The sequence below is a fragment of the Clarias gariepinus genome, chromosome 24 (genome assembly GCF_024256425.1).
Source record: "Clarias gariepinus isolate MV-2021 ecotype Netherlands chromosome 24, CGAR_prim_01v2, whole genome shotgun sequence".
Lineage (NCBI taxonomy): Eukaryota > Metazoa > Chordata > Actinopteri > Siluriformes > Clariidae > Clarias > Clarias gariepinus.
Genome location: NC_071123.1, coordinates 1,315,001 through 1,327,500, shown reverse-complemented (window position 1 = coordinate 1,327,500; position 12,500 = coordinate 1,315,001). Strand labels below are relative to the sequence as shown.

The following is a 12,500-nucleotide window of genomic DNA, read 5'->3' as shown; positions in this document are numbered from 1 at the left end:
GGCCGTAAACGCGAGCGAGCCCCCCTTCATCCCCCCTCCTCTCAGGTTGCCAAATAAACACACAAACGTCTCTCTGTCGCGATTGTTTTCAAAGGTGAGGAGCTGTTTAATTAGTTTTTTGTTGTTGTTGTTGTTTTACTTACAGCAGTGATCCTGTTAGTATGCGCTCACGTGAGTGTGACTAGGAATGTTCCTTGCTAATTTTTAAATGGTTTTAAAAACGGTCTATCCGTTAATGTGTGTGTGTGTGTGTGTGTGTGTGCGCGCGCACATTTTACACACATACACTCTGCATGCACAAACGAAAACCCTTATCTGTCGGGGTTTAATTTAAAAAATTTTTAAGGTAAAGTACAGGTTATTTTGTTTTATTTTTACTTTATATTTTGTATTAATTATATTTATGTATTTATTTTTTTGGGCTGTAGAACGAATAATTTAAGTTTCTATTATTTCCTATGGGAAAATTTAATTTGGTTTACGAGTGTTTTTGGAATACGAGCCCACTTCCGGAACGAATTAAGCTCGTAATCCGAGGTTCCACTGTATCTAGTGTGTGTACATGTGCATCTGTGTTTAATGTGTGTTACTGTGTTATATTGTGTTTCAGTGTGTGTGTGTGTACATAATGTATGTTCAGTTTGTGTGTATAGTGTGTGTATGTTTGTGTTTTAGTGTTTATATATTGTGTGTGTATGTGTGTGTATATGTGTGTGTGCATAATGTATGTTTAATGTGTGTATATATGTGTGTGTGTATATATAGTGTTTGTATATAGTGTATATATATTGTGTGTGTGTGTACTGTACATAATGTATGTATAGTGTGTGTATAAAGTGTGTGTGTATATAGTGTGTGTATATAGTGTGTGTATGTGTGTATATGTGTGTACATAATGTATGTATAGTGTGTGTATAAAGTGTGTGTGTATATAGTGTGTGTATATAGTGTGTGTATGTGTGTATATGTGTGTACATAATGTATGTTTAGTGTTTGTATATAGTGTTTATATATTGTGTGTGTGTGTATAGTGTATATGTATATTGTATGTGTGTGTACTGTACATAATGTATGTATAGTGTGTGTATATAGTGTTTATATATTGTACATAATGTGTGTACATAATGTATGTATAGTGTGTGTACTGTACATAGTGTGTGTGTGTGTATATAGTGTGTGTATATAGTGTGTGTATGTGTGTATATGTGTCTACATAATGTATGTTTAGTGTGTGTATATAGTGTTTGTATATAGTGTTTATATATTGTGTGTGTGTATAGTGTATATGTATATTGTATGTGTGTGTACTGTACATAATGTATGTATAGTGTGTGTATATAGTGTTTATATATTGTACATAATGTATGTATAGTGTGTGTATATAGTGTTTATATATATGTGTACTGTACATAGTGTGTGTGTGTATATTGTGTGTGTGTACATAATGTATGTATAGTGTGAGTGTATATACAGTAGTGTATGTTTAGTGTGTGTATATAGTGTATGTATAGTGTGTGTGTGTATATATCGTGTGTATATAGTTATGTATAGTGTGTGTATATATAGTGTGTGTGTATATATAGTGTATTTTTAGTGTGTGTATTTAGGGTGTGTATATAGTATGTATGTGTGTGTATATAGTGTATGTTTAGTGTGTGTATATAGTATATGTTTAGTGTGTGTATATAGTGTATGTTTGAATACTTAGGAGTGTGTGTGTGTGTGTGTAGGTCTGTGTGTGTGTGTGTGTGTGTGTATTTTATGGTGTGTATGTGCATGTGTGTGTGTATGTGTGTTATACGTACTTACAGTCGGCTGGCGCTTCGTCGTAGTTGTCCGTCTGTGTGTGTGTGTGTATGAGTGTGTGTGTGTATGAGTGTGTGTGTGTGTGTGTGTGTGTGGTGGTGAGAGGCACAGGGTCACGATGCTACAGGTTGCTGGTGCTGGTGAAACACACTGCGCTCACTTCATCTCTCCCAGGCATGAAATGAGCCTTCACACGATCGCCCTGCGGAACACACACACACACACACACACACACACACACACACACACACACACACACAGAGAGAGAGAGAGAGAGAGTTGTATAAAACACCATTTTCACATTCAGAAAAAAGTAGCGAAAAACATCACAAAAACACAAACCCGCCCCGCAACACACACACACACACACACACACACACACACACACACACACACACACACACACAGTTAGAAATTTTACAAGGAGATTTTGCGTGAATGATTCACTGCAGTGTTCACGCAGAGACACACACCTCTAGGGTTCTGTGTTACTCTCTTTGTTGCCATGAGTACGGTATAAGTGTGTGTGTGTGTGTGCTTTTATTTGGATGTGTGTATGAAAGAAAGTGTGTGTATGCGTGTGTGGGACAGAATGTGTGTATGAAAGTGTGTGAGAGTGTGTGTTAAAAAAACTTGTACGTGTGTGTGTGAGAGCAAGAGAGTGTGTGTGTGTGTGTGTGTGTGTGTGACTCGGTCTCAGCTGCTTATATAATTCTTTAATTTTGAATGGCCTAACCCAGATTTATCACACACACACACACACACATGTTTTCACACAGATGCAATCGTAGACACATTTCTCGTCCGTGCTCACACACAGTCACACTCTCTCTCACACACACACACACACACACACACACACAATCACAATAATCATACTAATTCTAATAAAGTGGTGTTACAATCCCCCTCTCTCTCTCTCTCTCTCTCTCTCTCACCATTTCTCTCTATCACTCTCTCTCTCTCTACACACCATGTTCTTGTTTCTTTCTCTCTCTCTCTCTCTTCGTCTCTCTCTGTCCCTCGTTCTTTCATCACACCACTTTTGTCTCAATCACACTTTCTCTTCTGTTCTCTCTCTTCGTCTTTCACTCAACTTCCATCTTTCTTTCCCTCCATGTTGTTTTCATTTCTTTCTGCCGCTCCCCGTCTCTCCATTCCTGTCCCTCCTCTCTTCTGTCCTCTCTCTTCCAGTTTTGTCACCTTCACTGGACCAAAGACTTAAAGACTTCATCAGACCACATGTCCTTACACGCCCTCCTCTCTCTCTCACACACACACACACACCCTCAGGAGTGGAGAATGGGGACTAAAGCTCTTGATTAGCTGCCTCCTCCTGCACACACACACACACACACACACACACACTCTCTTTATTATGTTTGAAACTTTCTGAAAGGTCTCAGTGTTGCGGTGTGTTTTCTCGGGCGACCGTGTCGAGTCACACGCACGCGGCCCGCCTGAACGCGCGCCAAACGCCGCCGGAGCGAGACACGCCGCCCCGTGACCGCCGCCTCCCAATTAGCGCGCTCCGCTCGCGCTTCCGTTGCTTCGGCTCACACTTTCCTCTTTCGGATGGATGAGATTTTCTCTCTGCAGGACACATTTTGTTTTTTTCGTCCACGGCAAAAAAAAATTTGTCCAAAAATTCTTTTTTTTTTTTTTTTTTAACGAGGCTGCGTGACACACCCACCACGGCGAGGTCCGAGCAGCCAATGGGAGACGACACTTGGGCGGGGCTCTCTGTAACTTTCTTATTGTTGATCAAAGTGATTGATCCCGGGTTCGACTTTTATCTCTGTTATCAGTGCTATTTTGTTTCATTTATTCTTGTTTGATCTGAAAGGCGACCTGGGGTGACTGGACAGGCGCCTATATAAATAAAATGCATTATTATTATTATTATTATTATTATTATTTAACATGCTTTAGTTTAAAATATAATTTTTTATATAAATTAACAAAACTAACTGGCTACCCGGGAAACCGTATTAGCTGAGACGAGACAGACTGACATGTTTAAATGAATAAAGTCCTATAGAATTATACAAACATGAGCGACAACACAACAACATGACACACGTCAGTATCACATGGTGATGAGGTAATGAGTCGAGGTAGTTGGAAGGAGAAACAGTAAACAGTAAACAGCGATAGAAAATAGTTTAAATGATAGAAAATACAAGCGCAAAGAGAGCAGACAGAGTGTGGTTACAGCGGATACAGTGTTTTTTTTTTTTTTTTTTTTTTTTGGGACGCGACCCCACCATGTGGTTAACACTTACATCATCTGTGGCAAAACGAGTCGTGCTGTCTGGGTGGGAGGGGCTTATTCTCTCTTCCTCTGTCTGTCTCTCACTTGTAGAGTCGCGCATGCAGAAGTGAGCGGATAGCGCTTTCCTTTTCCATAACGAAAAAAACAGACGGCTATTTTTTATTTTTATTTTTAAATTTTTTTTCTTCTTTAAATAAAATAAACGCTCTGGATCTCAGCGATCGTGACGTGATTGGTTCACAAGTTCCGCTATGACTATCAATGTAATGGAAATGTTGACGTAAATAAACATCACTTCAGCTATAACAGACACGCGGACCTGTCCTAGGAGCTGTGTGACATCATCATAAATCAGGAATTAAAGGTCCCGTGTTTTACTTGATCATCACTCATCCGGCTACAAACACTCTTGCTGATCCTCTGGACAACGGCAGGTTTGAGCAACGAGCCGTGGGGGAGGGGCTTTTCTTTTATGAGGTCACATTGGGTCGAACTGTGTCAAAAAACAGTGAATTCTGCATTAAAGGTCCCCTTTAAACGACCACAAGCTGGATAAGGTGTATCCTGAGTTGTTGCTGTTTCCGGCTTGTCTTGACTGTTTGTGTGTGTGTGTGTGTGTGTGTAAGGTTGGGAAACAGACGTACTGTACGGAGGACGACACAAACGTCATAAAGCTGTTGCTGCGATACCCAGTGAGGAATGTACGTGTTGCTCTCTTTGCCAGATCACTCCGTCTATGCCCGATAGCTCTGTGCGTGCGCGCGTGCGCGTGTGTGTACTCTTCTGTGTGCAAGTACGCGTGGGTGTGTGTGTGTGTGTGCGTGTGCCAAAACATGGAGCGACCAGTAACTGTCGGCGTGTACCAGGTGCCAGGACTTATCCTGCGCTGCCAAATGTGACGCGATCGCCATTTTCAACAAGTAGCACTGTGTGTGTGTGTGTGTGTGTGTGTGTGTGTGTGTGTGTCTTGACGGCAGGCTGGTAGTAAAAGGAGATCACTGGCGCTCCTTTCTCGAGCTGGAGTCCATGTGGTGTGTGTAGTGCGAGGGTTAGAATGAAAGGGTGTGGTGAAATTCTAGCCTGTCGTTACACACACACACACACACACACACACACACACACACACGGGAGAAAAAGAAAAAAAATATGATGACAAAAAAGCAAACAAAATCGATCTGATTGAGTATAAAACGAGTGCGTAGATGTGACGCAAGATATATGGCGGTGTGTGTGTGTGTGTGTGTGTGTGTGCGTGTGTGTCAATGAGTAAAAGACGTCTCTGACGGTTGTCCGAGTCGTGTTGTGAAAAAAAAAGACTCCAGACGGACAACAACAATAACAATAACAACAACGTTTACAGTCTTTTCAGTTACACTAAACTACACAGAGACAACGCGAGACAGAGACAGAGAGAGACACAGAGAGAGACACACAGAGAGAGAGAGACACAGAGAGAGACAGAGAGAGCGAAAAACAGAGTGAGAGACAGAGACACAGAGAGACAGAGAGACAAAGACAGAGAGAGACAGAGAGAGAAAAACAGAGTAAGAGACAGAGACAGACAGAGGCACAGCGAGAGACAGAGACAAAGACAGAGACATAAAGTGACAGAGAGTCAAAGACAGAGACAGAGAGAGAAAGCGAGAGAGAGAGACAGAGAGAGACAAAGACAGAGAGACAGACACAGAGCGACAGAAAGACAAAGACAGAGAGAGAAAGCAAGAGACAGACAGAGAGAGAGAGACAGAGACACAGAGTGACAGAGAGAAAGCGAGAGACAGAGACACAGAGCGACAGAGAGAAAGCGAGAGACAGAGAGACAGAGACACAGAGAGAGAAAGACAGAGACAGAGAGAGAAAGCGAGAGACAGAGACAGAGAGACATGGCTTCACCCCAGTGTCTAATCCATTCCCGGACCGACCCCTCACCCCTCACCCGAACTCCTCACAGACCTCATACGTGTGATGTACTGATATAAAAACATTTACATCTAAACTTGTCCAAGTCCAAAGAAATCCCTCTCTTTCAGAATTCCAGGCTCGCGTCAGAATCGGATTTCTGACATCTGATATCTAATCCACCATTTCGCGTTGCAGAGTCTCGGTGCCATTTGGAGTTACGACTGAATCTCATCCTCTCTTGGCTCGCGGGATTTTCTGGGCGTGTCCGCCGCTCTGGACAGTCTACAGAACAGGCAGAGGCGAGGACGCGGCCCGGCCGGGCGGCCCTCTCATCCGTCCAGAGGCGGCAGGAATCCGCTCGCAAAGTCCAGCCGCTTAATCTGAACCATGCCGCGGCTCAGGCGGCCCAGCTGCCGGAGAACAAGGCCGTCGGTGCTGCACAGGATACAAAGCAGTTCGGTTTCAGACGCGCCGCGCTCCCGCTTATCTCAAAAAAGATGTTTCCTAACGTCCTTGGAACGTCGCTGTGTGAGGACGCACTATCTCATAAAGACGCTTTGTGTGGGACTGAGGCCCTGCCGCGGCTCCGGGTTTGACAGGGAAGAAGAAGAAGGAAAAAAAAATAATTTGATCAAAGCTAAAAACGGCCTTGGTCCAGAATCAACTAACGAATTATTATTTTTTCTTTTTTTTAAATAAATTTTAGTCGTTATTAAAATATGTAGAAGAGACGCAAGAGTGGGAGAGATTTCTGTCCTGCTGCTGAAAGGAAATAAATTCTAAGTAAAGTTGGGAGGAGGGAGAGAGAGAATGATGGAAAGAGAAAAGAATAAAGAGAGAAAGAAATAAATAAAGAGAGAGAGAGAGAGGGAGAGAGAGAGGGAGAGAGAGAGGTAGAGAGAAAAAGAGAGAGAGGTAGAGAGGGAGAGAGAGAGAGGGAGAGAGGGAGAGAGGGTGAGAGAGAGAGAGAGAGAGAGAGAGAGAAAGAGAGAGAGGTAGAGAGAAAAAGAGAGAGAGGTAGAGAGGGAGAGAGAGAGAGAGGGAGAATGTCAGTAATCGTTCATGTAGCACTGAAACCTGAACTCTGACCTCCACGCTGTCCAAAACAGCAAGAAAAAAAAACACAACAAGCGACAAATCAACAACCTGTAAAAGTGCACAAACTCACACACACACACACACACACACACACACACACATTTTTCTTTCTGTTTTTATGCGAATAAATTGCTTGGGCCGACAGTCTGGTGAGGGAGCGACGCTCGCCAAGTCTGTGATCTTCCAACTTTTAGTTCCTCGCTCAGAAAGAGGCTCGCTCTGATCGCTGAACAATGGTGGAGGAGCTAGGACGCAGCCAAACACACACACACACACACACACACACACACACACCTACACACGTCTCACTTAACCCTAAACGCGAACAATCAGCTGTACACGTAGCTTCATTAACGCACACTTCCTGCTAACAGACAGCCTGTGCACGTACACTGTCATTAATCATCTGTGAGGTCACACAGGACTCCCGCGGTACATCAACTCCAACCTCTCCTGGATCGCTGCTTTAGGCCACGCCCCCTACCTGAGTCCCTGCTTACGGAGATCAGTGTGTCAGGAACCACGTCAGTGAGTCGGTCTGTCTGAGACACTGAACAAAGCCTACTGAGGAGAAGTGGGAGGGTGTGCACACACACACACACACACACACACACACACACACACACACACACAGCTAGATTCATCCCAAAGGCTGTAACTTTGACTTCTGTATCACAAGATTGTTACAAAATATGTACAAATGTAGCGTTAAATTGAAATAAATGAAAGAAAATTAGAGAAACTTGTGGTTAGGTAGTTACACAGCACTTCCCATTGATGTGGAGTAAACTGAATTAACTGAATCTTTGATGTCTGTTGAAAGTGTGTGATGTTGTAATTGATGACGATGTCCATATTATATCAGCTCCATAACACACACACACACACACACACACACACACACTTGCTGTAGGTGTATTATAAAGTGTAAACATTACAGCTGCTGGTGTTTCCTGTCGAACCCTCGGGAAGCGCACGCGGCACGCCGACGCACGGCGACGCTAATCAACACCGTCGCGGTGGTGTGAAGGTAAGGTCTCGGACGCTGTGCCCCCCCTCGCTCGGCGCTCTCAGCAACTCGCCGTCTGTTTTTCATATCCGAATTCAGCTCGGAATTTCGGTGCGACCTGGGAATTGTGTGGAACGGCGAACATTCCTAGCATTAAATCAGATTTATTACCGCGCTGATCCTGATCGAGCGCGCTTCCAGAAACATGTAGGGAAGACGGATCTGTGGATCTCTCGCACTCATGAGCTCATGACGGAGGACAGAAGAGTGTGATGACGGGCGTCACGGCTCCCACTCTCTGTCTGTGCTCAGGAAGAACAATGCCAAGTGTCTTATCATTAATCACATCCTGTCTCAGCCTGGCGGTCCGACTTCCGTATAATCAGCCCTTTCATTAAGAGTTCTGGAAACCCTCGGCGTCGTAACCAAACAAACACACGGCACCGCCGCTTTTCGGGGATCGCTCGGGGGCGTCCAGCACCATGAAGAGGCGAGGAGGTGCAGAGAGAGCCTGTATTAAGGACGAGTCCGTGATGGAACGCCGGTACACTTCAGGACTAGACACGGGCACAGAGTTTTCATCCGATACTCAACTGATTTACCTGCTAAAGTGATCAGATACCAACTTTACAGATTACGGCAACACTGTGTGTGTTTGTGTGTGTGTGTGTGTGTGTGTGTGTGTCTGTGTGTGTGTGTGTGTGTGCAACACAAGATCAGACGCTCGGCACAAAGCTTCGGCTTTTCAGTGTGAAATATTGGTTATAGGCAAAACAGCTCGCAATACAGAGGATCAATTTTCAGTACGCTACATCAGCTTTCAGTACGGATCAGCTTTTAAAACAGACGATCAGCTTTTAGTACAGTGGATCAGCTTTCAGTAGCGAAGATCAGCTTTCAGTACACTAGATCAGCTTTTAGAACACTAGATCAATTTTGAGTACAGAAGATCAGCTTTTAGTACACTAGATCAGATTTCAGTAGAGATCTGCTTTTAGTACACTAGATCAATTTTCAGTACACTAGATCAGCTTTCAGTAGAGAAGATCAGCTTTCAGTACACTGGATCGGTTTTCAGTACACTAGATCAGCTTTAAGTACAGAAGATCAGCTTTAAGTACACTAGATCAGTTTGAAATAGAGAAAATCAGCTTTTAGGACACTAGATCAGCTTTTAGTAGAGTAGATCAGTTTTCAGTACACTAGATCAGCTTTTAGTACAGTAGATCAGCTTTCAGTAGAGATCAGCTTTAAGTACAGAAGATCAGCTTTAAGTACACTAGATCAGTTTGAAATAGAGAAAATCAGTTTTCAGTACACTAGATCAGCTTTTAGTACAGTGGATCAGTTTTCAGTACACTGGATCAGCTTTTAGTGCAGTAGATCAGTTTTCAGTATGCTACATCAGCTTTCAGTACAGAAGATCAGCTTTAAGTACACTAGATCAGTTTGAAATAGAGAAAATCAGTTTTCAGTACACTAGATCAGCTTTTAGTACAGTGGATCAGTTTTCAGTACACTGGATCAGCTTTTAGTGCAGTAGATCAGTTTTCAGTACGCTACATCAGCTTTCAGTACAGAAGATCAGCTTTTAGTGCACTTGATCAGCGTTTAGAACAGGTCAGCTTTTAGTAAACTACTGTAGATCAATTTTCAGTATAGAAGGTCAGCTTTCAGGACACTAGATCAGCTTTCAGTACACTAACGTCAGCCTTCAGTACAGATCTGCCTTCAGTACACTAGATCAGCTTTCAGTATATATGATCAGCTCTTAGTACACTAGATCATCCTTTAATACAGAAAATCAACTATCAGTACAGAAGATCAGGTTTCAGTACACTAGATCAGCTTTCAGTACACTAGATCTGTTTTGAGTACAGAACATAGGCTTGTAGTACAAACGGTTGACTCTTTAAAATGACATTTGTTTTTTAGTATTAACATTTCACTGCAGAGGTAGAGCTTTTAAATACAATAGTTTATATATTTTTAATACAAAGCTTTACCTTTTCATTACAGAAGTTTGGACTTTCAATGGGGAAGTTTAGCTGTTTTGGTTATTCAACAGCTTTTCCATATGAAAATGTAAAAAAAATGTGACGTTTTAATTTGCAACTTTGGTTATTCAGCGGGGAAACTTGACCTTTCCATATGTTTTTCTTTTGGTATAGTGTATTTTTTAAATACGTTTGTATTTTTAGCAGAGAAGTTTTAATTGACATATTTGAATGCCTGTTTGGATTTTTCCAAACATGATATAATATCATCAAAATAATATATCCTCATATTATCCTTAAAACTATGTTATCTTCATGCAAAACAACACATCGAATAAAACAATTTAAACAAAAATAAACTAGCAGTAGAAGCTATTTCCAACCCAATCCAATCAAACCCAATTCAAACCAATTTAAACTAATCCAATCCAATCCAATCCAAACCAAGCACGGGCACTTTACTGAGAATAAAGTGTGTAAAAACACACACATTCTGCTATGTAAGTGCAAACAGTGCTACATAACACATAATACACGTATTTGTAATCATTTGTTATAATGCAATAATAATAATATAGTAATGGTATAAAAACACGTGCATGTACTTGCCCATGATGCAACACCATGACAGACTCAGACGCTTGCTCTGTGGAACACGCACTGCTGAGGACGTCGTGGCAATGAGAGACTCCTATATCACTGTGTGAAGGCTAAGAGCGATCCTTTTAATCCTATTATCCGTGCTGCTATACCACCACACCCTAATTTATCATATATTACAGCTCATAAGCATGTTAATACTGTAACACACACACACACACATATCTTTCTGCCAGCACGAATGATTAATATTCATAATAAACCTAATTCTGAAATTTTGTGAATGTCATTAGCATATCAACGACATTAAGTGTTGTGTAATTTCGTGTAACTCTGCCATGAAAGCATCATTTCCTCCGATGCTGCAACACGCTGTAAGATTCCGTATGTGAAACACTAATACGAGTCTATAAACTAAAGTAATCCTTCGGCCCATTACACACAGACACGCCGCGTACGAGCGGGTTCGGGTGCCGGGTTTGGGACGACGGTCACGGAGAACTGCGTTTCAATACACGACTCCAGTCTCACACAGAACACCATCCCTGACTGCCAGTAACACACCGGACAGGTCGCGATTCAGCCAGATGTTAAGGAAGTGTAACGCAATACACTCGCTCTTCAAACGCAGTTGTTCAAATGAGTGCTGTTGCTTAGCAACTAGGAAATACAGAGGACAAATTTTTACATCATTTTGAGAAAATGATGTAGGAAAAATACAAAAACATACAGGGAAACCATGAGAAACTCTAGCACAGTGTTTAATAAAGTCTACACTTTAATTACAATTAATCACACAACACTGAACCTCCGTATCTGAACAGTGGAGCACCCGTGTTAACAAGACAACTTTATGTGTACAGTACCGGGAACTTCCATAATGGAAGTCTGAAATTCCATTTTGGAAAAATTTACTTTAATACTGGAAATCCAACTTTTCATAGTGAATCACTTTCACGTAAAAAGAAAAAAAAAATCAATAATTTTTTGGCGAATCACCAAAACTCTGGACTAAATTTGAAAGAATTCTATACTGATAAGCCAGAATTTAGACTGAATCACCAAAATTCCAGACCGAATTGTCAAAACTTTATATTGAATCGGCAAAATTCATACAGATGTTCTTAAATTCTCTACTGAATCACTGGAGTCAAAATTCCATAGTGAATTTACAAAAAGTTATACTGGACTAAATAACTGCTACATAATAAATAGTCACAATTTCATACAAAATTCCCCAGAACCTCATAACAATTAACAAGAATTTGGAATATATCATATTACCAAGAATTCTATGTTGATAAGTGAAACTTCATAATGAAATTCATAGCAAACTTCCATACTGATTTGTCAAAACATCATACTAAATTAGCAGAATTCCATATTAAGTCACAAAAAATTTCTTACCAAAATGCTGAAAGTTTATACAGATGTTCCCAAATTCTGTACTCAATCACTGGAGTAACAGAATCAAAATTCCACACTAAATTTCCCGGAATTCCATAACAATTTACAAAAATTTGAATTGAATCACTATATATTCTATAATGACTTGCCAAAACTTACTGTAATATATTTAATCTGCAAAATTTCAGGCTGAATTACTAAAAGCATCACTGACGTTATGTATTGAATTGTTCAATTTCATACTTAAGAATCTCAAAACAAATGATCCATAATTCAGACCTAAACACCAAAGTTTCATAGTAAAAGCTTTTTATTCAATTGCCAGAAATCTGTATTGAATCACCGGAGTTACAGTGACCAAAAAATTCCACATTGAATTTTAACAATTAACACAGAAATGCCACAA

General features: G+C 41.3%; 1 protein-coding gene across 4 annotated transcripts in view; it reads right to left on the bottom strand.

Annotated features, from left to right (window-relative positions):
• The window catches only part of zbtb20 (zinc finger and BTB domain containing 20), a 72,451-nt gene that overhangs the window by 14,687 nt on the left and 45,264 nt on the right, over window positions 1–12,500 (bottom strand). For 3 of the 4 annotated variants that reach the window (XM_053485900.1, XM_053485904.1, XM_053485903.1), the window contains one exon: window positions 1,806–2,008. The gene's annotated coding sequence lies outside the window, so the exon portion shown is untranslated. The remainder of the gene's footprint in view (window positions 1–1,805; window positions 2,009–12,500) is intronic. The other variant, XM_053485901.1, reaches the window with a different exon arrangement.